The following is a 25,974-nucleotide window of genomic DNA, read 5'->3' as shown; positions in this document are numbered from 1 at the left end:
AAGAGCGAGCTGCAGCAAGCAGCGGAGTTTCTTTTTTTTTTTTTAATTGTTTACATGTGCGCGTGTGACCGGGAAAGTTGGTCCTCAAACTGGGTCCTGCATGAAGGACCACTGAAAGCAGCCGTCATCCAGACACAGCTCCTGCAGCAAATAATGATACTCTCTGTATTGGGAGCTTTTCACACCAACTCGCTCCGTGTGATCAAGGTCCGTCATGTTAATTTGACTGACAACCAGAGCCGGCGAGCGGAATGGAAGCTCCTCCTGACGGGGTGAATTTTCACAGCAAAAGCAGAGCGACACACCGGGCGAAGTTGGCGCATCCGTCGCCACGCAACCCCCGTGAATTTGTAGCGTCTGATCGCGCCCGGTGTGAACGCGGCATTAAATAGATGAAAATCATCATCTATTTTTGGCATTGCCCCTCCTGCCCGCTCCCGTTCATTTTTATTCCCGTCCCATCCCAATCACGGGATTGATAAAATTTTGACTCCCATCCCGCGGGAATCCCGCAGGAATCACGTGACCCACGGGAACTCCCGAAAAATGTCATCCTCTAATGCAGACAGAGTGGGCACGGATGGAGCGAGTGCATCACGGCCGCTGTGCCCCTCATGGGGGCGCCTCCGTGGTCGCCTTCGCTTCTGTTCCCTGTTATATCCGCTTTTCTTCCTCAGGTATTTGCTGATCCACCCCGGGACATTTGTCATTTCCGCCCACCTTTGGTCCGGACGCTCAGCTTTTGTCTCCTCATTTCATGCGCAAATCCTCCTAAACGCCACTGGGACAGGGCCCTAAGACAGAAACACACCATCTGTGAAGAAGTACTGCCCTAAAGGTTAAAGAAGGGGCTATGTGAGGGTCATAGGTTCAATCCCTTGATCAGAGTGGGTAAGGAGAAGAACAGCACCACAGCACATGCTGTCTATAGCATCGCCCAAGCAGAGGGTCACTCCTTTGAGTCTGGTCTGCTTGTGGTTTCTTCCTCAGAGGGAGTTTTTCCTTACCACTGTTGCCTGTGTTCTTGCTCTGGGGGTTGGTAAGGTTAGGGTTAGGGTAAGACCTTACTTGTGTGAAGCACCTTGAGGCAACTTTGTTGTGATTTGCTGCTACTATATAGAATGAAATGAATTGAAATTGAAACACTTTGGCATCTGACATTGGCATGAATCTGAAAGGAATGTTGAGCATCAAAATGTCTTGCACATTGATATCAATACATACTCCATATCCATATATCAATTTACTCCATTTGTTTCATGCACACAGATTTCTAAGAACAAATATCCCTCAAAACATCACAATCCATGAACACACAGTCTGTGAACATCAACAAGATTCCGTGTACCTCAAGAAGACTGTATTAGGGCCCCTTCACACATAACACGAAATTGGGCAAAAGAAGCAAAAACCAGCCAAAAATCTGCAAACAGAAAATGAAATAGGGAATGGCAAAACATTCCACCTGCTGTCAGGAGGGTCAGACAGGCGTGCACGATACCGCGGCAACAGTTTTGTGCACAAGTGTGTTTGCGTGCATGAACACAGTGCGAGCACATGGAAAGTCGCACACACAGCGGCGGAGCAAAAACAAAAAAAGGCTTAATTTCCGTTATAAAGGCGGACTTAGCCTCCGCCTAGATAATACACCAGGAAGTAATGAAATATGGATTACTGTTCTCCCTTTTAAGTTTACATGAATGATCTGATGCACTTGTCTCTGTTGTGTGGGCCGCCAGAAGAGGAGGTACTGCTGGCCCACCACCAGAGGGCGACCTGCCTGAAGTGCGGGCTTCAGGCACGAGAGGGTGCTGCCGCCTCACAGGAACAGCCGAGGTGACAGCTGTCACTCATCAACTATGACAGCTGTCACCGATCATCTGCACTTCACTCCGGATAAAAGCAGGATGACACTTCCACCACGTCGCTGAGATATCGTTCTCCTACGGAGGTAATACTCTCAGCCTGAATATTCCAATATTGATTCCAGTAGATACATTGTTGCAGCTGTCTCCCCGGAGGACCGGCGTGGGCCGCGACTGCTTCGCTCTGCTTTCCGTCAGATAAGTGTTTGAGACAGGAGCTGCACGAGTGTGTTAGAGGTGGAGGTGGAATTCCCACCGTTGTTGTTACTGGGTGTACACACACCCACACTTGACTGTCTTTGCTCTTCGCCAGCAGTACCAGATCCAACACGCGGAGACGGTGGCCACCTGGGGGACTCGGGACCTGGCGGCTCCAGTATCCTTCGGGTTCGGTGGTGGAGGAAATCGTGTGGTTCCGGTTCTTCTCTAGACGGGCGTCTCCTATCGTCGAGCCTGCCCACACAACACCTTTATCTATTGACTTTGTATTTATTCTATAATCTGCTGTGTGTGGTTGTGGCATTCACAACAGTAAAGTGCTCAAATTTAACTCCTTCTATTGTCCGTTCATTTACGCCCCCTGTTGTGGGTCCATGTCACTACACTTTCCCAACAGTCTCATGAAGACATCAGCCAGCATGGCGTGTTGATTAATGTCTTTGATTCTGTCTTTCATATATATACGAGGTCTGTTAGAAAAGTATCCGACCTTATTATTTTTTTCAAAAACCATATGGCTTTGAATCACGTGTGATTGTGTCAGCCAAGCTTGAACCCTCGTGCGCATGCATGAGTTTTTTCATGCCTGTCGGCTGCTTCATTCGCCTGTGAGCAGGCTTTGAGTGAGGTGTGGTCTACCCCTCTGGTCTATTTTTTATTGCGAATAAATGTCTGAACAATTTGGATCTTTGCTGCATCAATTTTTTTCCAGAAACTGTGAGAGACCTCCAGGTGGACACCGTTCGAAAAATTAATATGGCTTTCAGGGACGATTTTATGGGGATTAAACAGATTACGGGGTGTTACTGCCCCTTTAAGGACGGCCCACAACTGAGCGCAGCGCGCTCCCAGCGCCGATGGACAGGCTGACACCCCGCTGGAACAACCAGATCATTTCCAACATGAAAGCTTTGTTGATCCGGGACCTCATCTGACTTTCACAAAAAGGCAGAAGATGTGGACGTCAGCACTTTTTCCGGCACATTCCACCATTACAGGAGTTTTTTTCATGGAAAAAGAAGCCGAGGGATGCGCCACGGAGCCGTTCATTACGCGGGACAAAACCACCTCGGTGTTGGTCTCATAGGACGGCTTAAAGGTGGATTTCAGATGGATTACGGTTGCTTTGGAAAATTAGTGGAAAATTCTACAGCTAGCCAGGCCCCTGTAGTCGGTGCGGACCAAGGTAGCTTAGCCGCCGTTAGTTTCTCTCTGGCAGATCCCGAGCAGCCGGGAAAGCAGGCCGACTGGGTGACTGTGAGGAGGAAGCGTAGTTCTAAACAGAAGCTCTGTGTATACCGCCAACCCGTTCACATTTCTAACCGTTTTTCCCCACTTGACGACACATCCGCTGAGGATCAAACTCTGGTTATTGGCAACTCTGTTTTGAGAAATGTGAAGTTAGCGACACCAGCAACCATAGTCAATTGTCTTCCGGGGGCCAGAGCAGGCGACATTGAAGGAAATTTGAAACTGCTGGCTAAGGCTAAGCATAAATTTGGTAAGATTGTAATTCACGTCGGCAGTAATGACACCCGGTTACGCCAATCGGAGGTCACTAAAATTAACATTGAATGGGTGTGTAACTTTGCAAAAACAATGTCGGACTCTGTAGTTTTCTCTGGGCCCCTCCCCAATCAGACCGGGAGTGACATGTTTAGCCGCATGTTCTCCTTGAATTGCTGGCTGTCTGAGTGGTGTCCAAAAAATGAGGTGGGCTTCATAGATAATTGGCAAAGCTTCTCGGGAAAACCTGGTCTTGTTAGGAGAGGTGGCATCCATCCCACTTTGGATGGAGCAGCTCTCATTTCTAGAAATCTGGCCAATTTTCTTAAATCCTCCAAACCGTGACTATCCAGGGTTGGGACCAGGAAGCAGAGTTGTAGTCTTACACACCTCTCTGCAGCTTCTCTCCCCCTGCCATCCCCTCATTACCCCATCCCCGTAGAGATGGTGCCTGCTCCCAGACCACCAACAACCAGTAAAAATCTATTTAAGCATAAAAATTCAAAAAGAAAAAAATAATATAGCACCTTCAACTGCACCACAGACTAAAACAGTTAAATGTGGTCTACAACTGCACCACAGACTAAAACAGTTAAATGTGGTCTATTAAACATTAGGTCTCTCTAAGTCCCTGTTAGTAAATGATATAATAATTGATCAACATATTGATTTATTCTGCCTTACAGAAACCTGGTTACAGCAGGATGAATATGTTAGTTTAAATGAGTCAACACCCCCGAGTCACACTAACTGCCAGAACGCTTGTAGCACGGGCCGAGGCGGAGGAATAGCAGCAATCTTCCATTCCAGCTTATTAATTACTCAAAAATCCAGACAGAGCTTTAATTCATTTGAAAGCTTGACTCTTAGTCTTGTCCATCCAAATTGGAAGTCCCAAAAACCAGTTTTATTTGTTATTATCTATCATCCACCTGGTCGTTACTGTGAGTTTCTCTGTGAATTTTCAGACCTTTTGTCTGACTTAGTGCTTAGCTCAGATAAGATCATTATAGTGGGCGATTTTAACATCCACACAGATGCTGAGAATGACAGCCTCAACACTGCATTTAATCTATTATTAGACTCTACTGGCTTTGCTCAAAAAGTAAATGAGTCCACCCACCACTTTAATCATATCTTAGATCTTGTTCTGACTTATGGTATGGAAATAGAAGACTTAACAGTATTCCCTGAAAACTCCCTTCTGTCTGATCATTTCTTAATAACATTTACATTTACTCTGATGGACTACCCAGCAGTGGGGAATAAGTTTCATTACACTAGAAGTCTTTCAGAAAGCGCTGTAACTAGGTTTAAGGATATGATTCCTTCTTTATGTTCTCTAATGCCATATACCAACACAGTGCAGAGTAGCTACCTAAACTCTGTAAGTGAGATAGAGTATCTCGTCAATAGTTTTACATCCTCATTGAAGACAACTTTGGATGCTGTAGCTCCTCTGAAAAAGAGCGCTTTAAATCAGAAGTGCCTGACTCCGTGGTATAACTCACAAACTCGCAGCTTAAAGCAGATAACCCGTAAGTTGGAGAGGAAATGGCGTCTCACTAATTTAGAAGATCTTCACTTAGCCTGGAAAAAGAGTCTGTTGCTCTATAAAAAAGCCCTCCGTAAAGCTAGGACATCTTTCTACTCATCACTAATTGAAGAAAATAAGAACAACCCCAGGTTTCTTTTCAGCACTGTAGCCAGGCTGACAAAGAGTCAATCAATCAATCAATTTTTTTATATAGCGCCAAATCACAACAAACAGTTGCCCCAAGGCGCTTTATATTGTAAGGCAAGGCCATACAATAATTACGTAAAAACCCCAATGTTCAAAACGACCCCCTGTGAGCAAGCACTTGGCTACAGTGGGAAGGAAAAACTCCCTTTTAACAGGAAGAAACCTCCAGCAGAACCAGGCTCAGGGAGGGGCAGTCTTCTGCTGGGACTGGTTGGGGCTGAGGGAGAGAACCAGGAAAAAGACATGCTGTGGAGGGGAGCAGAGATCGATCACTAATGATTAAATGCAGAGTGGTGCATACAGAGCAAAAAGAGAAAGAAACAGTGCATCATGGGAACCCCCCAGCAGTCTACGTCTATAGCAGCATAACTAAGGGATGATTCAGGGTCACCTGATCCAGCCCTAACTATAAGCTTTAGCAAAAAGGAAAGTTTTAAGCCTAATCTTAAAAGTAGAGAGGGTGTCTGTCTCCCTGATCTGAATTGGGACCTGGTTCCACAGGAGAGGAGCCTGAAAGCTGAAGGCTCTGCCTCCCATTCTACTCTTACAAACCCTAGGAACTACAAGTAAGCCTGCAGTCTGAGAGCGAAGCGCTCTATTGGGGTGATATGGTACTACGAGGTCCCTAAGATAAGATGGGACCTGATTATTCAAAACCTTATAAGTAAGAAGAAGAATTTTAAATTCTATTCTAGAATTAACAGGAAGCCAATGAAGAGAGGCCAATATGGGTGAGATATGCTCTCTCCTTCTAGTCCCTGTCAGTACTCTAGCTGCAGCATTTTGAATTAACTGAAGGCTTTTTAGGGAACTTTTAGGACAACCTGATAATAATGAATTACAATAGTCCAGCCTAGAGGAAAAAAATGCATGAATTAGTTTTTCAGCATCACTCTGAGACAAGACCTTTCTGATTTTAGAGATATTGCGTAAATGCAAAAAAGCAGTCCTACATATTTGTTTAATATGCGCTTTGAATGACATATCCTGATCAAAAATGACTCCAAGATTTCTCACAGTATTACTAGAGGTCAGGGTAATGCCATCCAGAGTAAGGATCTGGTTAGACACCATGTTTCTAAGATTTGTGGGGCCAAGTACAATAACTTCAGTTTTATCTGAGTTTAAAAGCAAGAAATTAGAGGTCATCCATGTCTTTATGTCTGTAAGACAATCCTGCAGTTTAGCTAATTGGTGTGTGTCCTCTGGCTTCATGGATAGATAAAGCTGGGTATCATCTGCATAACAATGAAAATTTAAGCAATACCGTCTAATAATACTGCCTAAGGGAAGCATGTATAAAGTGAATAAAATTGGTCCTAGCACAGAACCTTGTGGAACTCCATAATTAACTTTAGTCTGTGAAGAAGATTCCCCATTTACATGAACAAATTGTAATCTATTAGACAAATATGATTCAAACCACCGCAGCGCAGTGCCTTTAATACCTATGGCATGCTCTAATCTCTGTAATAAAATTTTATGGTCAACAGTATCAAAAGCAGCACTGAGGTCTAACAGAACAAGCACAGCCGAGTATTCCTTTAACTTTAACTAGTAATGACTTCATGACTTTCTTTGCTAATAAAATTTTAACTATTAGAGAAAAAATTACTCATAACCATCCCAAAGACGTATCGTTATCTTTGACTGCTTTCAGTGATGCCGGTATTTGGTTAGACTCTTTCTCTCCGATTGTTCTGTCTGAGTTATTTTCATTAGTTACTTCATCCAAACCATCAACATGTTTATTAGACCCCATTCCTACCAGGCTGCTCAAGGAAGCCCTACCATTATTTAATGCTTCGATCTTAAATATGATCAATCTATCTTTATTAGTTGGCTATGTACCACAGGCTTTTAAGGTGGCAGTAATTAAACCATTACTTAAAAAGCCATCACTTGACCCAGCTATCTTAGCTAATTATAGGCCAATCTTCAACCTTCCTTTTCTCTCAAAAATTCTTGAAAGGGTAGTTGTAAAACAGCTAACTGATCATCTGCAGAGGAATGGTCTATTTGAAGAGTTTCAGTCAGGTTTTAGAATTCATCATAGTACAGAAACAGCATTAGTGAAGGTTACAAATGATCTTCTTATGGCCTCAGACAGTGGACTCATCTCTGTGCTTGTTCTGTTAGACCTCAGTGCTGCTTTTGATACTGTTGACCATAAAATTTTATTACATTACAGATTAGAGCATGCCATAGGTATTAAAGGCACTGCGCTGCGGTGGTTTGAATCATATTTATCTAATAGATTACAATTTGTTCATGTAAATGGGGAATCTTCTTCACAGACTAAGGTTAATTATGGAGTTCCACAAGGTTCTGTGCTAGGACCAATTTTATTCACTTTATACATGCTTCCCTTAGGCAGTATTATTAGACGGCATTGCTTAAATTTTCATTGTTACGCAGATGATACCCAGCTTTATCTATCCATGAAGCCAGAGGACACACACCATTTAGCTAAACTGCAGGATTGTCTTACAGACATAAAGACATGGATGACCTCTAATTTCCTACTTTTAAACTCAGATAAAACTGAAGTTATTGTACTTGGCCCCACAAATCTTAGAAACATGGTGTCTAACCAGATCCTTACTCTGGATGGCATTACCCTGACCTCTAGTAATACTGTGAGAAATCTTGGAGTCATTTTTGATCAGGATATGTCATTCAAAGCGCATATTAAACAAATATGTAGGACTGCTTTTTTGCATTTACGCAATATCTCTAAAATTAGAAAGGTCTTGTCTCAGAGTGATGCTGAAAAACTAATTCATGCATTTATTTCCTCTAGGCTGGACTATTGTAATTCATTATTATCAGGTTGTCCTAAACGTTCCCTGAAAAGCCTTCAGTTAATTCAAAATGCTGCAGCTAGAGTACTAACGGGGACTAGAAGGAGAGAGCATATCTCACCCATATTGGCCTCTCTTCATTGGCTTCCTGTTAATTCTACAATAGAATTTAAAATTCTTCTTCTTACTTATAAGGTTTTGAATAATCAGGTCCCATCTTATCTTAGGGACCTCATAGTACCATATCACCCCAATAGAGCGCTTCGCTCTCAGACTGCAGGCTTACTTGTAGTTCCTAGGGTTTGTAAGAGTAGAATGGGAGGCAGAGCCTTCAGCTTTCAGGCTCCTCTCCTGTGGAACCAGCTCCCAATTTAGATCAGGGAGACAGACACCCTCTCTACTTTTAAGATTAGGCTTAAAACTTTCCTTTTTGCTAAAGCTTATAGTTAGGGCTGGATCAGATGACCCTGAACCATCCCTTAGTTATGCTGCTATAGACTTAGACTGCTGGGGGGTTCCCATGATGCACTGAGTGTTTCTTTCTCTTTTTGCTCTGTATGCACCACTCTGCATTTAATCATTAGTGACTGATCTCTGCTCCCCTCCACAACATGTCTTTTTCCTGGTTCTCTCCCTCAGCCCCAACCAGTCCCAGCAGAAGACTGCCCCTCGCTGAGCCTGGTTCTGCTGGAGGTTTCTTCCTGTTAAAAGGGAGTTTTTCCTTCCCACTGTCGCCAAGTGCTTGCTCACAGGGTGTCGTTTTGACCGTTGGGGTTTTTACGTAAATATTGTATGGCCTTGCCTTACAATATAAAGCGCCTTGTGGCAACTGTTTGTTGTGATTTGGTGCTATATAAATTGATTGACTATTGACTATTGGCTTTCCAGTCATGTGAATATACGATTGTGATTGTGCATGAGCTGGACATGCCAGAACATGTCCTGTGAGGCTTCATCACGGCGTTTCTTTTCGCCATGCAGCTCCCCCGCGACGCACGTAATTCCTCCGCCTTTGTTCCTCTTTCCATGACAAAAACTCCTGTAACAGTGAAATGTGCCATTCATTTCTAAACTGGACGCTGTCTTGATCCGGTATGTCCTCTGACTAGCATAGGAATTGTGAAAAGACGTGGACATCAGCACTTTTTCGGCACATTCCACCGTTACAGGAGTTTTTTTTTCATGGAAAAAGAAGCCGAGGGACGCGTCACCGTGCCGCTCTTGACGCGGCACAAAACCACCTCGGTGTTGGTCTCTCAGGACGGCTTTCAGACGAATTCCGGTTACTTTTCTGTCGTGTGAATATCTGAGAAATTGAGCTTGAGCTGGACAAGCCCCAACATGTCCTGTGAGGCTTCATCACGGCGTTTCTTTGCACCGAGCAGCTGCACCACGACGCGCCGAACTCCTCCGCACGTCTGTCTTAATGTGCCGGAAAATGTGCTGATGACCACGTCTTTTCACAATTCCTGTGCTAGTCAGAGGACATACCAGATCAAGACAGCGTCCAGTTTAGAAATGAATGGCACATTTCACTGTTACAGGAGTTTTTGTCATGGAAAGAGTAACAAAGGCGGAGGAATGCTGCGCGTCGTGGCGGAGCTGCATGGTGAAAAGAAACGCCGTGATGAAGCCTCACAGGACATGTTCTGGCATGTTCAGCTCATGCACAATCACAATCGGATATTCACACGACTGGAAAGCAACCGGAATCCGTCTGAAATCCACCTTTAAGCCGTCCTGTGAGACCAACACCGAGGTGGTTTTGTCCCGCGTAATGAACGGCTCCGTGGCGCGTCCCTCGGCTTCTTTTTCCATGAAAAAAAAAAACTCCTGTAACGGTGGAATGTGCCGGAAAAAGTGCTGACGTCCACATCTTCTGCCTTTTTGTGAAAGTCAGACGAGGTCCCGGATCAACAAAGCTTTCACATTGGAAATGATCTGGTTGTTTTTGCGGGGTGTCAGCCTGTCCATCGGCGCTGGGAGCGCGCCGCGCTCTCAGCAGTTGTGGGCCGTCCTTAAAGTAACACCCCGTAATGTGTTTAATCCTCATAAAATCGTCCCTGAAAGCCATATTAATTTTTCGAACGGTGTCCACCTGGAGGTCTCGTACAGTTTCTGGAAAAAAATTGATGCAGCAAATATCCAAATCGTTCAGACATTTATTCGCAATAAAAAAACGACGAGAGGGATGGACCACACCTCACTCAAAGCCTGCTCACAGGCGAATGAAGAAACCGACAGGCATGAAGAAACTCACGCATGTGGACGAGGGTTCAAGCTTGGCTGATGCAATCACACGTGATTCAAATCCATATGGTTTTTGAAAAAAATAATAAGGTCGGATACTTTTCTAACAGACCTCGTATATGTGTGATTTCAATTAATATTACTTTCCTAGTTAATCTCTGAACTGCTCACACTGTAAAATGACCTTTTGCTTACGAGGTCTGTGAGAAAAGTAATGGACCTTTTTATTTTTTTCAAAAACTATATGGATTTGATTCATATGTTTTTACGTCAGCCAAGCTTGATCCTTCGTGCGCATGCGTGAGTTTTTCCACGCCTGTCGGTTGCATCATTCGCCTGTGGGCAGGCTTTGAGTGAGCACTGGTCCTCCCCCCTCATCGGATTTTCATTGTGAGGAAAATGTCTGAACGGCTGGAGCTATGCTGCATCAAATTTTGTGAGTGGGTGGGCCCTTCAGAGCTGACTGACGGACAGTGACGAGGGTCATGCCCGCCGGCTCTCCGTGATCAGGAAAGAAATTCAGTGTTTCCTCACGTGGTCATTCTCTGTGATAATTTGAGTTGTCTTTTCTACCAGGTTCAACTCTTGACACATGTACAGCGCACAGTGATCCGCTGGTGACCACACCGCAAATCAATCAATCAATCAATCAACTTTTTTCTTATATAGCGCCAAATCACAACAAACAGTTGCCCCAAGGCGCTCCATATTGTAAGGCAAGGCCATACAATAATTATGAAAAACCCCAACGGTCAAAACGACCCCCTATGAGCAAGCACTTGGCCACAGTGGGAAGGAAAAACTCCCTTTTAACAGGAAGAAACCTCCAGCAGAACCAGGCTCAGGGAGGGGCAGTCTTCTGCTGAGACTGGTTGGGGCTGAGGGAAAGAACCAGGAAAAAGACATGCCGAGAAGGGGGGCAGAGATCGATCACTAATGATTAAATGCAGAGTGATGCATACGGAGCAAAAAGAGAAAGAAACAGTGCATCATGGGAACCCCCCCACAGTCTACGTCTAAAGCAACATAACCAAGGGATGGTCCAGGGTCACCCGATCCAGCCCTAACTATAAGCCTTAGCGAAAAGGAAAGTTTTAAGCCTAATCTTAAAAGTAGAGAGGGTATCTGTCTCCCTGATCTGAATTGGGAGCTGGTTCCACAGGAGAGGAGCCTGAAAGCTGAAGGCTCTGCCTCCCATTCTACTCTTACAAACCCTAGGAACCACAAGTAAGCCCGCAGTCTGAGAGCGAAGCGCTCTAATGGGGTAATATGGTACTACGAGGTCCCTAAGATAAGATGGGACCTGATTATTCAAAACCTTATAAGTAAGAAGAAGAATTTTAAATTCTATTCTAGAATTAACAGGAAGCCAATGAAGAGAGGCCAACACGGGTGAGATATGCTCTCTCATGCTAGTCCCCGTCAGTACTCTAGCTGCAGCATTCTGAACCAACTGAAGGCTTTTTAGGGAACTTTTAGGACAACCTGATAATAATGAATTACAATAGTCCAGCCTAGAGGAAATAAATGCATGAATTAGTTTTTCAGCATCACTCTGAGACAAGACCTTTCTGATTCTAGAGATATTGCGTAAATGCAAAAAGGCAGTCCTACATATTTGTTTAATATGCGCTTTGAATGACATATCCTGATCAAAAATGACTCCAAGATTTCTCACAGTATTACTAGAGATCAGGGAAATGCCATCCAGAGTAACGATCTGGTTAGACACCATGCTTCTAAGATTTGTGGGGCCAAGTACAATAACTTCAGTTTTATCTGAGTTTAAAAGCAGGAAATTAGAGGTCATCCATGTCTTTATGTCTGTAAGACAATCCTGCAGTTTAGCTAATTGGTGTGTATCCTCTGGCTTCATGGATAGATAAAGCTGGGTATCATCTGCGTAACAATGAAAATTTAAGCAATACCGTCTAATAATACTGCCTAAGGGAAGCATGTATAAAGTGAATAAAATTGGTCCTAGCACAGAACCTTGTGGAACTCCATAATTAACTTTAGTCTGTGAAGAAGATTCCCCATTTACATGAACAAACTGTAATCTATTAGACAAATATGATTCAAACCACCGCAGCGCAGTGCCCTTAATACCTGTGACATGCTCTAATCTCTGTAATAAAATTTTATGGTCAACAGTATCAAAAGCAGCACTGAGGTCCAACAGAACAAGCACAGAGATAAGTCCACTGTCCGAAGCCATAAGAAGATCATTTGTAACCTTCACTAATGCTGTTTCTGTACTATGATGAATTCTAAAACCTGACTGAAACTCTTCAAATAGACCATTCCTCTGCAGGTGATCAGTTAGCTGTTTTACAACTACCCTCTCAAGAATCTTTGAGAGAAAAGGAAGGATGGAGATTGACCTATAATTAGCTAAGATGGCTGGGTCAAGTGATGGCTTTTTAAGTAATGGTTTAATTACTGCCACCTTAAAGGCCTGTGGTACATAACCAACTAACAAAGATAGATTGATCATATTTAAGATTGAAGCATTAAATAATGGTAGGACTTCCTTGAGCAGCCTGGCAGGAATGGGGTCTAATAAACATGTTGATGGTTTGGATGAAGTAACTAATGAAAATAACTCAGACAGAACAATCGGAGAGAAAGAGTCTAACCAAATACCGGCATCACTGAAAGCAGCCAAAGATAACGATACATCTTTGGGATGGTTATGAGTAATTTTTTCTCTAATAGTTAAAATTTTGTTAGCAAAGAAAGTCATGAAGTCATTACTAGTTAAAGTTAATGGAATACTCAGCTCAATAGAGCTCTGACTCTTTGTCAGCCTGGCTACAGTGCTGAAAAGAAACCTGGGGTTGTTCTTATTTTCTTCAATTAGTGATGAGTAGAAAGATGTCCTAGCTTTACGGAGGGCTTTTTTATAGAGCAACAAACTCTTTTTCCAGGCTAAGTGAAGATCTTCTAAATTAGTGAGACGCCATTTCCTCTCCAACTTACGGGTTATCTGCTTTAAGCTACGAGTTTGTGAGTTATACCACGGAGTCAGACACTTCTGATTTAAAGCTCTCTTTTTCAGAGGAGCTACAGCATCCAAAGTTGTCTTCAATGAGGATGTAAAACTATTGACGAGATACTCTATCTCACTTACAGAGTTTAGGTAGCTACTCTGCTCTGTGTTGGTATATGACATTAGAGAACATAAAGAAGGAATCATATCCTTAAACCTAGTTACAGCGCTTTCTGAAAGACTTCTAGTGTAATGAAACTTATTCCCCACTGCAGGGTAGTCCAACAGGGTAAATGTAAATGTTATTAAAAATGATCAGACAGAAGGGAGTTTTCAGGGAATATACTGTTAAGTCTTCTATTTCCATACCATAAGTCAGAACAAGATCTAAAATATGATTAAAGTGGTGGGTGGACTCATTTACTTTTTGAGCAAAGCCGATAGAGTCTAATAATAGATTAAATGCAGTGTTGAGGCTGTCATTCTCAGCATCTGTGTGGATGTTAAAATCGCCCACTATAATTATCTTATCTGAGCTAAGCACTAAGTCAGACAAAAGGTCTGAAAATTCACAGAGAAACTCACAGTAACGACCAGGTGGACGATAGATAATAACAAATAAAACTGGTTTTTGGGACTTCCAATTTGGATGGACAAGACTAAGAGACAAGCTTTCAAATGAATTAAAGCTCTGTCTAGGTTTTTGATTAATTAATAAGCTGGAATGGAAGATTGCTGCTAATCCTCCACCCCGGTCCGTGCTACGAGCATTCTGACAGTTAGTGTGACTCGGGGGTGTTGACTCATTTAAACTAACATATTCATCCTGCTGTAACCAGGTTTCTGTTAGGCAGAATAAATCAATATGTTGATCAATTATTATATCATTTACCAACAGGGACTTAGAAGAGAGAGACCTAATGTTTAATAGACCACATTTAACTGTTTTAGTCTGTGGTGCAGTTGAAGATGCTATATTATTTTTTCTTTTTCAATTTTTATGCTTAAATAGATTTTTGCTGGTTATTGGTGGTCTGGGAGCAGGCACCGTCTCTACGGGGATGGGGTAATGAGGGGATGGCAGGGGGAGAGAAGCTGCAGAGAGGTGTATAAGACCACAGCTCTGCCTCCTGGTCCCAACGCTAGACAGTCACAGTTTGGAGGATCCAAAAAAATTGGCCAGATTTCTAGAAATGAGAGCTGCTCCCTCTAAAGTGGGATGGATGCCGTCTCTCCTAACAAGACCAGGTTTTCCCCAGAAGCTTTGCCAATTATCAATGAAGCCCACCTCATTTTTTGGACACCACTCAGACAGACAGCAATTCAAGGAGAACATGCGGCTAAACATGTCACTCCCGGTCCGATTGGGGAGGGGCCCAGAGAAAACAACAGAGTCCGACATTGTTTTTGCAAAGTTACACACCGATTTAATGTTAATTTTAGTGACCTCCGATTGGCGTAACCGAGTGTCATTACTGCCGACGTGAATTACAATCTTACCAAATTTACGCTTAGCCTTAGCCAGCAATTTCAAATGTCCTTCGATGTCGCCTGCTCTGGCCCCCGGAAGACAATTGACAATGGTTGCTGGTGTCGCTAACTTCACATTTCTCAAAACAGAGTCGCCAATAACCAGAGTTTGATCCTCGGCGAGTGTATCGTCGAGTGGGGAAAAATGGTTAGAGATGTGAACGGGTTGACGGTGTACACGGGGCTTCTGTTTAGGGCTACGCTTCCTCCTCACAGTCACCCAGTCGGCCTGCTTTCCCGACTGCACGGGATCTGCCAGGGGGGAACTAACGGCGGCTAAGCTACCTTGGTCCGCACCGACTACAGGGGCCTGGCTAGCTGTAGAATTTTCCACGGTGCGGAGCCGAGCCTCCAATTCGCCCAGCCTGGCCTCCAAAGCTACGAATAAGCTGCACTTATTACAAGTACCGTTACTGCTAAAGGAGGCCGAGGAATAACTAAACATTTCACACCCAGAGCAGAAAAGTACGGGAGAGACAGGAGAAGCCGCCATGCTAAATCGGCTAAGAGCTAGTAGCTGCACTAAGCTAGTGGATTCCCAAAAACACACAAAGTGAATAATGTGCAAATAATCCAGAGGTGATTCATCAGAAGGAGTGCCCCAATCAAGGCACCAAACAGGCCATGAAGCAGCACAGGCAACGCACGACAACAGCAAACGCACGACAACGGTGCTAAAATAAAATAAAAATAAAAAATAAAATATAAAAACGAAAGCGTTAGCAAGCTAGTTAGCTTGCCAACGCTAATGAAAGTTAGCTGATAAAAGTGCTCCGTCGCGATGTTTCGACCGTTAGAGGTCTTCCTTAGGCGTTGGAGCACAGTAAAAAAGTTAAAAAAAGTAAAAAGGTAAAAAAGTAAAAAAGTCTTGAAAAAGACTGTTAGTTCAAGTCCAAAGCAGCAGGTAGCAGTCTCTGTGTAAACAGTCCCAACAGAGAGCCAAAATAGCCAAATGAGATATGTGTTTTAATTCTTCCAGTGTGGTTAGTTACACCGCAGTTACACGTGCTTTGCTGTGTTGTCCAGTGTTGCGGTGCGCTGACGCAGCGGTCAGCTGAAGCGATATGTGTGTTTTAATTTATTTCCACGTGAGGACAGCATGCGGACATCTGCACTTCACAGTGAAGTTATGCAAGGTTATATTCTACAAGCCACTGCAGGTGTTCTCCAGCTGTGACTTGTGAGCACAGATATCTGAACAGCTGCAGGTCACAGGGACACGCCCATTTGTCTTCTGACTTCGTCGGCTCACAGAAAAAAAGGCTCACTCTCTCTTCCTTTGTTCTGTGATTTTAATTTTATGTATGTATTATTATTTTTTGTCCTGCATCTGTCTGATGTCTGTGTTTTTAATGGAACACTTTCCAAGCACGATCAGGTCGAGCTGCCAGCCGGCGGTCAGCTGACAGGCACTGTATGTCCACAGTAAAGCATATGAGCAAACTGATCACACATGACGGAGTTCACACCTTTACCCTTATTAGTTTTATTTAATTTCTACTCTTTCTGTCTGTCATGTAAACTACAATTTACGTAGTGGAAATGACATGAGCCTGCCCTACTCATTAATTTCACACCGTGCTGCGCGCTCAGTCGCTGGCCAGTCCTCATGTGATCGCGTCTGTATGTAATTATCAGTATGTCATGAGGGCGTAGCCCCGGCCTGCACATGTGCGTTGCGTGTTCTCCAGCTGAGTTACAGTACACAGCAGTCAGCTGTTCCAGCAGCGCACTACGTTGGACAACAACCGGACTCTGGGACCCACAGCCACAGCTGACAATGTTGGATTCATGGTGTGTGTGTGTGTGTGTGTGTGTTGGGGAATGACACTGCACAAGCTGTTTGTGTGTGTGTGTGTGGGGAGGGGGGTTGGCACAGTCACACCCATGTGTGTTGCTTGGTAACACTACACTTGTGTTGCACTTAAACAATTTTCACAAACAGCTCAAATGTGGTTATTTGCTCTCTGCTCGTGCCAGCAGTGCGAATAGCCCCACCTTTTCTAAGTGCCCAGCGAGCGGTGTTGGATGTTTGCGTGTGGCACATGGAATTTGGCTGACACCTGCCGAGAGAGGAGTCGAGGCAGGGCACTCACTGTCTTCCGGTCGCTGGTGTGCGTGAATGGTTGTGGTGACAGCTGTACGAGGTGTTTGAGGCGGCTCAGATTTTTCACGAGTGGCATGCAATTCCTCCTTTGTGTACCAGCCGGCTTCAATCAGTGGTGGGCACAGTTCAGCTAATCCTTTGCTATCAGATTAGCTTTTCAGATAAATTTTAAAACCATCACCGGCCCAATTATCTTCCAATAAATTTAGTTCCAATAACTTTCAGTCCGATAACATTTTCTTTGCTGGTAAAGTTTAATGGTCAAAAACGTTTGTAAACCCTAAAATCAAAAATTTTAGTCCGTTTGTAGTGTGTTTCTAGCCACGGAGCAGACTGGCTGCCTGTCGCTTGCTGATGACATTATCATTAAGCGCAAAACGTGATTGGCCAATCGACGCAGGGATCATTGTGGGTAATGTAGTTCAGGTTCACTGCACGTTACAGTGAGTCGTCCACTCGACACAAAAACAAAACAGACTAATTTTAACATTATTTTATTTTATTTCTTTGTGGCTGTAATTTAATCGCCAAGACTCTGTGGGGGAGAGGAGCTCTCATGGCGCAGCTGTGTGTACAGAGGGTGGGACCTTTCTTCACGTTTAGACACTGTTTTGGATTTAAAACGTGGATTATTTATTCAGATGAATCCCAATGAAACTAACAGGTGAGAATTTATATTTACTACGTGTATTTTATTCTGCCAATCAATGCATTAATGGATGTATTTCCGTTGTTTAATCAATCAATCAATTCAATCAATTTTTTTTTTATATAGCGCCAAATCACAACAAACAGTTGCCCCAAGGCGCCTTATATTGTAAGGCAAGGCCATACAACAATTATGTAAAACCCCAACGGTCAAAACGACCCCCTGTGAGCAAGCACTTGGCTACAGTGGGAAGGAAAAACTCCCTTTTAACAGGAAGAAACCTCCAGCAGAACCAGGCTCAGGGAGGGGCAGTCTTCTGCTGGGACTGGTTGGGGCTGAGGGAGAGAACCAGGAAAAAGACATGCTGTGGAGGGGAGCAGAGATCGATCACTAGTGATTAAATGCAGAGTGGTGCATACAGAGCAAAAAGAGAAAGAAACAGTGCATCATAGGAACCCCCCAGCAGTCTACGTCTATAGCAGCATAACTAAGGGATGGCTTAGGGTCACCTGATCCAGCCCTAACTATAAGCTTTAGCAAAAAGGAAAGTTTTAAGCCTAATCTTAAAAGTAGAGAGGGTGTCTGTCTCCCTGATCTGAATTGGGAGCTGGTTCCACAGGAGAGGAGCCTGAAAGCTGAAGGCTCTGCCTCCCATTCTACTCTTACAAACCCTAGGAACTACAAGTAAGCCTGCAGTCTGAGAGCGAAGCGCTCTATTGGGGTGATATGGTACTACGAGGTCCCTAAGATAAGATGGGACCTGATTATTCAAAACCTTATAAGTAAGAAGAAGAATTTTAAATTCTATTCTAGAATTAACAGGAAGCCAATGAAGAGAGGCCAATATGGGTAAGATATGCTCTCTCCTTCTAGTCCCCGTCAGCACTCTAGCTGCAGCATTTTGAATTAACTGAAGGCTTTTTAGGGAACTTTTAGGACAACCTGATAATAATGAATTACAATAGTCCAGCCTAGAGGAAATAAATGCATGAATTAGTTTTTCAGCATCACTCTGAGACAAGACCTTTCTGATTTTAGAGATATTGCGTAAATGCAAAAAAGCAGTCCTACATATTTGTTTAATATGCGCTTTGAATGACATATCCTGATCAAAAATGACTCCAAGATTTCTCACAGTTTTACTAGAGGTCAGGGTAATGCCATCCAGAGTAAGGATCTGGTTAGACACCATGTTTCTAAGATTTGTGGGGCCAAGTACAATAACTTCAGATTTATCTGAGTTTAAAAGCAGGAAATTAGAGGTCATCCATATCTTTATGTCTGTAAGACAATCCTGCAGTTTAGCTAATTGGTGTGTGTCCTCTGGCTTCATGGATAGATAAAGCTGGGTATCATCTGCGTAACAATGAAAATTTAAGCAATACCGTCTAATAATATTGCCTAAGGGAAGCATGTATAAAGTGAATAAAATTGGTCCTAGCACAGAACCTTGTGGAACTCCATAATTAACTTTAGTCTGTGAAGAAGATTCCCCATTTACATGAACAAATTGTAATCTATTAAACAAATATGATTCAAACCACCGCAGCGCAGTGCCTTTAATACCTATGGCATGCTCTAATCTCTGTAATAAAATTTTATGGTCAACAGTATCAAAAGCAGCACTGAGGTCTAACAGAACAAGCACAGAGATGAGTCCACTGTCCGAGGCCATAAGAAGATCATTTGTAACCTTCACTAATGCTGTTTCTGTACTATGATGAATTCTAAAACCTGACTGAAACTCTTCAAATAGACCATTCCTCTGCAGATGATCAGTTAGCTGTTTTACAACTACCCTTTCAAGAATTTTTGAGAGAAAAGGAAGGTTGGAGATTGGCCTATAATTAGCTAAGATAGCTGGGTCAAGTGATGGCTTTTTAAGTAATGGTTTAATTACTGCCACCTTAAAAGCCTGTGGTACATAGCCAACTAACAAAGATAGATTGATCATATTTAAAATCGAAGCATTAAATAATGGTAGGGCTTCCTTGAGCAGCCTGGTAGGAATGGGGTCTAATAAACATGTTGATGGTTTGGATGAAGTAACTAATGAAAATAACTCAGACAGAACAATCGGAGAGAAAGAGTCTAACCAAATACCGGCATCACTGAAAGCAGCCAAAGATAACGATACGTCTTTGGGATGGTTATGAGTAATTTTTTCTCTAATAGTTAAAATTTTGTTAGCAAAGAAAGTCATGAAGTCATTACTAGTTAAAGTTAAAGGAATACTCAGCTCAATAGAGCTCTGACTCTTTGTCAGCCTGGCTACAGTGCTGAAAAGAAACCTGGGGTTGTTCTTATTTTCTTCAATTAGTGATGAGTAGAAAGATGTCCTAGCTTTACGGAGGGCTTTTTTATAGAGCAACAGACTCTTTTTCCAGGCTAAGTGAAGATCTTCTAAATTAGTGAGATGCCATTTCCTTTAAGCCACAGGGTTCAAAGCATGTGAAAAAAGCGGCAGCTTTTTCGTTTGTAAATGACGGTGTATCTAATACTGAGATAAACTGTGACTTCTAATACTGCGTTTTACTGCTTTTGAAAGATGATGACAGTGTCTGGGGTTTTATTTTTTTATTTACTCATTTTTCATGTGTTCTTTGGCCACCACTGGCTTCAATCATGTAATTTAATCGGTCTTTAGTAGTGTTAATCTAGACACAGTCTTGTGCTGTTACTGGGGACAGACTGCAGTCATGTACGACAAAACTAGCTGCATTTTTATTGTGCTTTCCTGTGCAGAAGTGCTTTACCTTCAGCATGTGAAGGTAAAGTACACTGGAGCTGCTTGGTGGTTGAGACAGATGGTTTTTTTAATCTTTGCCTTCCTGCATTTTTCTCCTTCTAATAGGAATCAAACTTATGACCTGGTCACAAGACTGATCCTGAAAAATAAAACTGGGTTATCATCCATTGAAATGGATACTGTAAAACCATGTAATGAAGTTAACTGGGCAATTCTGCCCAGTATACTGCAGAATTTCTAGTTTCATTGACTGTATAAGAACCTGAAATGGGACTACAAAGATTTTGCCCTTCACCAAAGAATCACATAAGCACATCCATTCTCTCTGTTATCTGCAGTTTTAACAGAAATGTTAGCTTTCGAATTTGGACAAAATAAATGAAAGAGAATAGCACCATCATTTTACAACACAAAACCTGTGTATATGTGTCAGGATTTGAGTTCTGTCTGCTTTTATTTCTTTACTTTGATTCGTTTGTTCAGTTGCTTTCTGTTTGTTTAGTCTCTTGCTGGGGTTTTTCCTGTTTGGGTCTGTCTGTCCCTTTCTCTCTTGTCTGTTTCTGCTGGCTCTTGGTGGTGGATGTTTCCCTCTCTCTGACCACACCCTCTTTCTGGAGCATTCTAGGCACACCTGTTTTCAATCTACACCTCATCACCTGGGTGTATATAAGCTCCTCATTTTCCCTGCTCCCTCACCAGATTGATGCGCCTAGTGCCTTCTCGTCAGCTGTTTTTGTATTCTCGACCTGCTTGCCTCGTGTGTTACAATTACCTGCCTGTATCCTCGACCACAGTTTTTGCCTGATGTTTTTGGTTTTGTTACTCTTGTTGAACTGCCTCACTGTGTACGGACCCCGTTTACTGCTTTTACTTACAGAGCTTGTTGTCAGAGTCCTGCATTTGCATCCAGCCTAACCTGTCAACCAGACCTGATAACTGTTATTGTATTTAGGGGAGGTAATGATCTAGTGGTTAAGGCGTTGGGCTTGAGACCAGAAGATCCTCTGTTCAAATCCCAGCCTGACTGGAAAATCACTGAGGGCCCATGGGCAAGGTCCTTAATCCCCTATTGTAGTGGGCTCCTTGTATGGCAGCACCCTCACATCTGATTGAATGTGAGGCATTATTTGTAAAGCGCTTTGAGTGTGTGATGCAGATGGAAAAGAGCTATATAAATGCAGTCCATTTACCCTTAAGACTCAAATTTTTTAGAAACATTAAGTGATAATGTAAATAAAATCTTTGGTAAAATGTCAAATCATGGTAGCATTTCTTTCCATAGGTTACACTCACAACATCAGACTCTTTCAGATAAACAGGCTCTTGCACTCTTGGGGGTATGACATGCACACAAAATATTTGTATCCTTTTTGATCTACACCTGTACCTTCACACAATGAGGGTGCCCATTTTATATCCAAAAGTACATTTCCAAAAGGTATCCTATAAGGTGAAAACGGTGTACCTTTGTTTAATTTTAAATCTACAAAATCACTGTTGAGTATATTCAAAGGTCCACTGTTTCAAAGGAAAGTGATGTTTGAGATGTTCACCAACATGAGACACCTCAGGTTTGGACTGGTCTCCGGTATGCTGTGGTCAACCAGTCAGGTGTGTTTCTCTATGCAATATCCAGCACACCAATGCATATGATTACAGCTGCTGGGGAGGTGATAATCTCAAGCAGTAGTTCTACATACCCCTATGGGTGCTTGGTGGTATTACAGGGGGTACGTGAGAGTGTTTATTGAAATTTAGTATAACCAATAAAAAGTTAAAGTACCAAAGTACTTATCTGAAACTTCATGGTTAGCGGTGACCCGGATAAATAAAACAGACAACAGCGGTAGATTCCTTATTATACAACGGCTGAGTGGATCCATGTCATTTGATTGGTGCTTTGTATGTCACATGACATGGATTAATTCGTCCCATTTGTGTTGCATTGCATTTAGAGTGCGGCTTGGTTTACATTTGATACCATTGCACTCTACACAGGCACGCGCGCACGTCATCGTGCACATGTGCACACATGATCGCGTGCGCACGTGTTCGTGCGCACACACACATGCGCGTGCCCACACGTGTATGCGTGCGCACGCACACAAAACAAATCCTCTGTGCTATCTGGAGGCTGTGAGCAGGAAGAGAGAAAGAAAAGCTGGACTCATTTCTGACGTGATTTTTTTTTCTTTTTTTTGCTGTACTGAGGATGTACACAGTCTTTCTTTGGGAGTACACGCATGCACAAGCGCTGACCAGGTTGCGTGTGTGTGCGTGCACACACGGGGGACAACAACTCTCACAAGACATAATTTGATTGAGCTAACTGACCCTGCTAATTCTTGTAAGATATATACACACACACACACACACACACACACAAAACAAATCCACTGTGCTATCTGGAGGCTGTGAGCAGGAACAGAGAAAGAAAAACTGGACTCATTTCTGACGTGATTTTTTTTTCCCGCTGCACTGAGGACGTACACAGGCGACCAAGCTGGTTGCGTGTGCGTGCGCAGGGGGGACAACGACACGGTAATTTGATTGAGCTAACTAACGCTGCTACACACACACACACACACACATACAAAATCCACTTCGCTGTAAGCCATCTGGATGCATGAAGACCTATTCAGATGAAACGCTGATGTGATTTTTGGCTGGACTGAGGAACTACACAAAGTCTTTTTTTTTATTTTATTTTATGGAATTCCGAAGTCAGTACAATTTGGACTTTAGCAGCAGTGGAACACCAAAATGTGAGTCCTTTTTCTGTTGTTTATAAATTAATAAAATATCAAATGACAAGGATCTATTTTAGCCATTATATAAAACAAATAATGAATGTTTTTACATTCTTTCAATAGAACAAATATTTAATTCGGTGAAAGCTGGAACAAACCAACGAGGCTCGCTGAATGGTTTGTTCCAGCTTTCACCTCATAAAATATTTGTACCATTGAACTCATAAACATTCATTATTTGTATACTACCAGGAATGTCAAAACTCTTGAGAGAACTACAGCTTTACTGTCAGCCCCCCCCAATAGTTGAGCTTCTCACCCTGTCCCAGAGTGTAAGCCTGGATGTCCAACAGAGGACTCTAATGTCTAGCAGTTGTATCAGCAACCTTTTCTTTTGGTCATTACTCAACGTTCATGACCATAAGTGAGGATAGGAGCATAAATCGACTGTTAAATCAAGAGCCTTGCCTTCTTCACCATGAAGGCATCCGTAAGACATCAGATGTCACCTCAGTCTGTCTATTGATTTCATGCTCCAGCTTACACCATTCATGAACAAGACTCCATGATACTTAAACTCCTCCACTTGGAGCAATAACTTTCCTCTGACCCAGAGAGACCAGTGCATCCTTTTCGGACAGAGGACCATGGGGTCAGGTGTGGAGGTGTTGATTCTCATCCCAGTCACTTCATAGTTGGCTTCCAACATACCCAATGCACATCAGAGGTCACTGCCTGATGAAGCCAACAGAACCAGATCATCTGCAAAAAAGCAGACATGCAACCCTGAGGCTGCTGAAATGGACACCCTCCAATTTCTGACTGCACCTTGAAATCCCATTCATGACCATCATGAACAGGATTGGTGACAAGGGGCAGCCCTGGTGAAATCCAACAATCACCTGGAACAAGACTGATGTGATGCCAAGAATGCAGGTCCTACTTTGGTTGTATTGAGGATGGATCGCCTGTGGCACTGGTTTTGATACCCCATACTTCTGCAGCCACCCCAGGGCACCTTGAGATACCCAGTCATGCACCTTTTTCCAAGTCCACAAAACACATGTAGATTGGTAATTCATACTCCTAGGATTTTTCTAATTTATATTAAAATAGTCAAGTGACCTTTGTGTGCATGTGTTTGGCTTCAATCATGCAAAAACAGGGGAAGCAGACATCTGCTCTTTGGTATGCTTGTGTTTTTGGGTCAGGGATGAACGATGTGAAAACGGAAAGTTGATAGGACAAATATTTTTGGAGAAATGAGTAATTTTAGCTAACACTAATAAACAATGGATGTTGTGCTGCAATGCACCATGGGAGTTCGGGGTTTGAGGTTTTAAATGTTGTTATTGTGGTTTATGTTAGTTTAACAATGTTGTTAGTGTTATTGAGTCATTGTGTTTTTGTACCTCAGTGTTGCTTTTAACATGATTGAATAAAGTTTTATGTTGGTTCCTTGAGTGAAATGTTTAGTGGTTTTAATCTCTTCAGCCACTGCCTTTGTTTGTCAAAGTATCTTTCTTTGTTTGTACACACAGCATAGCACAGCTGACATTTGCTGTTTGTTGTGCTTATGTATTTTGGGTCGCAGATGAATGATGCCAAAAGAGAACTCTGATAGGACTAATAGACGGAGAGCTATGAATATGTGCTGAATATAATGCTTTTATTTGTCATTGTGCATGCAAGCACAACAAAATGAAAAGTGCAATCTCACCTCAAGATGCATGTACACATAATAAATAAATACTAAAATAATACTAATACTAAAAAACACTCAGAAATTCTCACACAGTACAGCAATTGCATAAAAGGGGGAGGGGGAGGTGATGGTCTAGTGGTTAAGCATTGGGCTTGAGACCAGAGGATCCTTGGTTCAAATCTCAGCCTGACTGGAAAATCACTAAGGGCCCTTGGGCAAGGTCGATGATCCCCTAGTTGATCCCGGTGTGTAGTGAGCGCCTTGTATGGCAGCACACTCACATCGGGGTGAATGTGAGGCATTTTGATGTGTAAAGTGCTTTGAGCGTCTGATGCAGATGGAAAAGAACTATGTAAATGCAGTCCATTTACCATTTATAAAAACATTATTGCACAGTGGTATTTAGTGCACAAATAGCTCTTGCAACAAAGCTATTTTTTAAGTCTGTTTTTGTTTTCAATGCCCTGTACCGTCTGCCTGATGCAGTTCCCGTACAGCAGTTCAAACAGATGATGTCCAGGGTGGGAGGGATCTCTGACTATGTTTTTGCCTTCCTGGGGCAGCGACAATTCCTGTAGTTAAGGCAAAGGACAGCCAGTCATCTTCTGGGCTGTGGTGACAACCCTCTGGAGAGCTTTCCTGTCTGTGACTGTGCAGCTGGAAAACCACACACATAAACAGTAGGTCAGAATGCTCTATGGAGCAGCGATAGAAGGCCAACAGCAGTCTCTGTGGAAGGTGGTTGTTCCTGAGAACCCTCAGGAAATACAGTCTCTGCTGCGCCTTCTTAATGGTGCCATGGTGTTGGTGATTCAAGTCCGGTCGTCCCTCAGGTGCATGCCCAGAAACCGGAAATCAGAGACATTTTCCACACGGTCCCCACCGATGACCAGTGGCTGTATGTTCATTTTCCTCCTCCTGTAGTTGACCACCATCTCCTTTGTTTTTAAGGTGTTCAGGATCAGGTTGTTCTCCCTGCACCATACAGACAGCCACTGCACCTCTTCTCTATAGGCAGTTTCATCCTTACCAGAAAGGAGTCCCACCATGGTGGTGTCATCAGCAAACTTGATATCATTGCTGGGGTGAGAGGGGGTGCAGTCA

General features: G+C 43.0%; 1 protein-coding gene and 2 long non-coding RNA genes across 3 annotated transcripts in view; 1 reads left to right on the top strand and 2 right to left on the bottom strand.

Annotated features, from left to right (window-relative positions):
• The window catches only part of slc23a1 (solute carrier family 23 member 1), a 417,619-nt gene that overhangs the window by 251,935 nt on the left and 139,710 nt on the right, over positions 1-25,974 (bottom strand). The window lies entirely within an intron of this gene.
• On the bottom strand, positions 635-25,554 carry LOC117516717. The gene is made up of 5 exons (XR_004562529.1): positions 25,438-25,554; positions 20,154-20,160; positions 8,802-8,806; positions 1,082-1,091; positions 635-644 (listed from the first exon to the last, which is right to left on the bottom strand). It is a non-coding gene; the product is annotated as an uncharacterized LOC117516717 (long non-coding RNA).
• On the top strand, positions 12,342-25,581 carry LOC117516719. The gene is made up of 3 exons (XR_004562531.1): positions 12,342-12,352; positions 16,515-16,521; positions 25,449-25,581. It is a non-coding gene; the product is annotated as an uncharacterized LOC117516719 (long non-coding RNA).

The sequence above is a fragment of the Thalassophryne amazonica genome, chromosome 9 (assembly GCF_902500255.1).
Source record: "Thalassophryne amazonica chromosome 9, fThaAma1.1, whole genome shotgun sequence".
NCBI lineage: Eukaryota > Metazoa > Chordata > Actinopteri > Batrachoidiformes > Batrachoididae > Thalassophryne > Thalassophryne amazonica.
The sequence above is the reverse complement of the archived record's forward strand: the minus strand, read 5'-3'. Positions and strand labels throughout refer to the sequence as shown.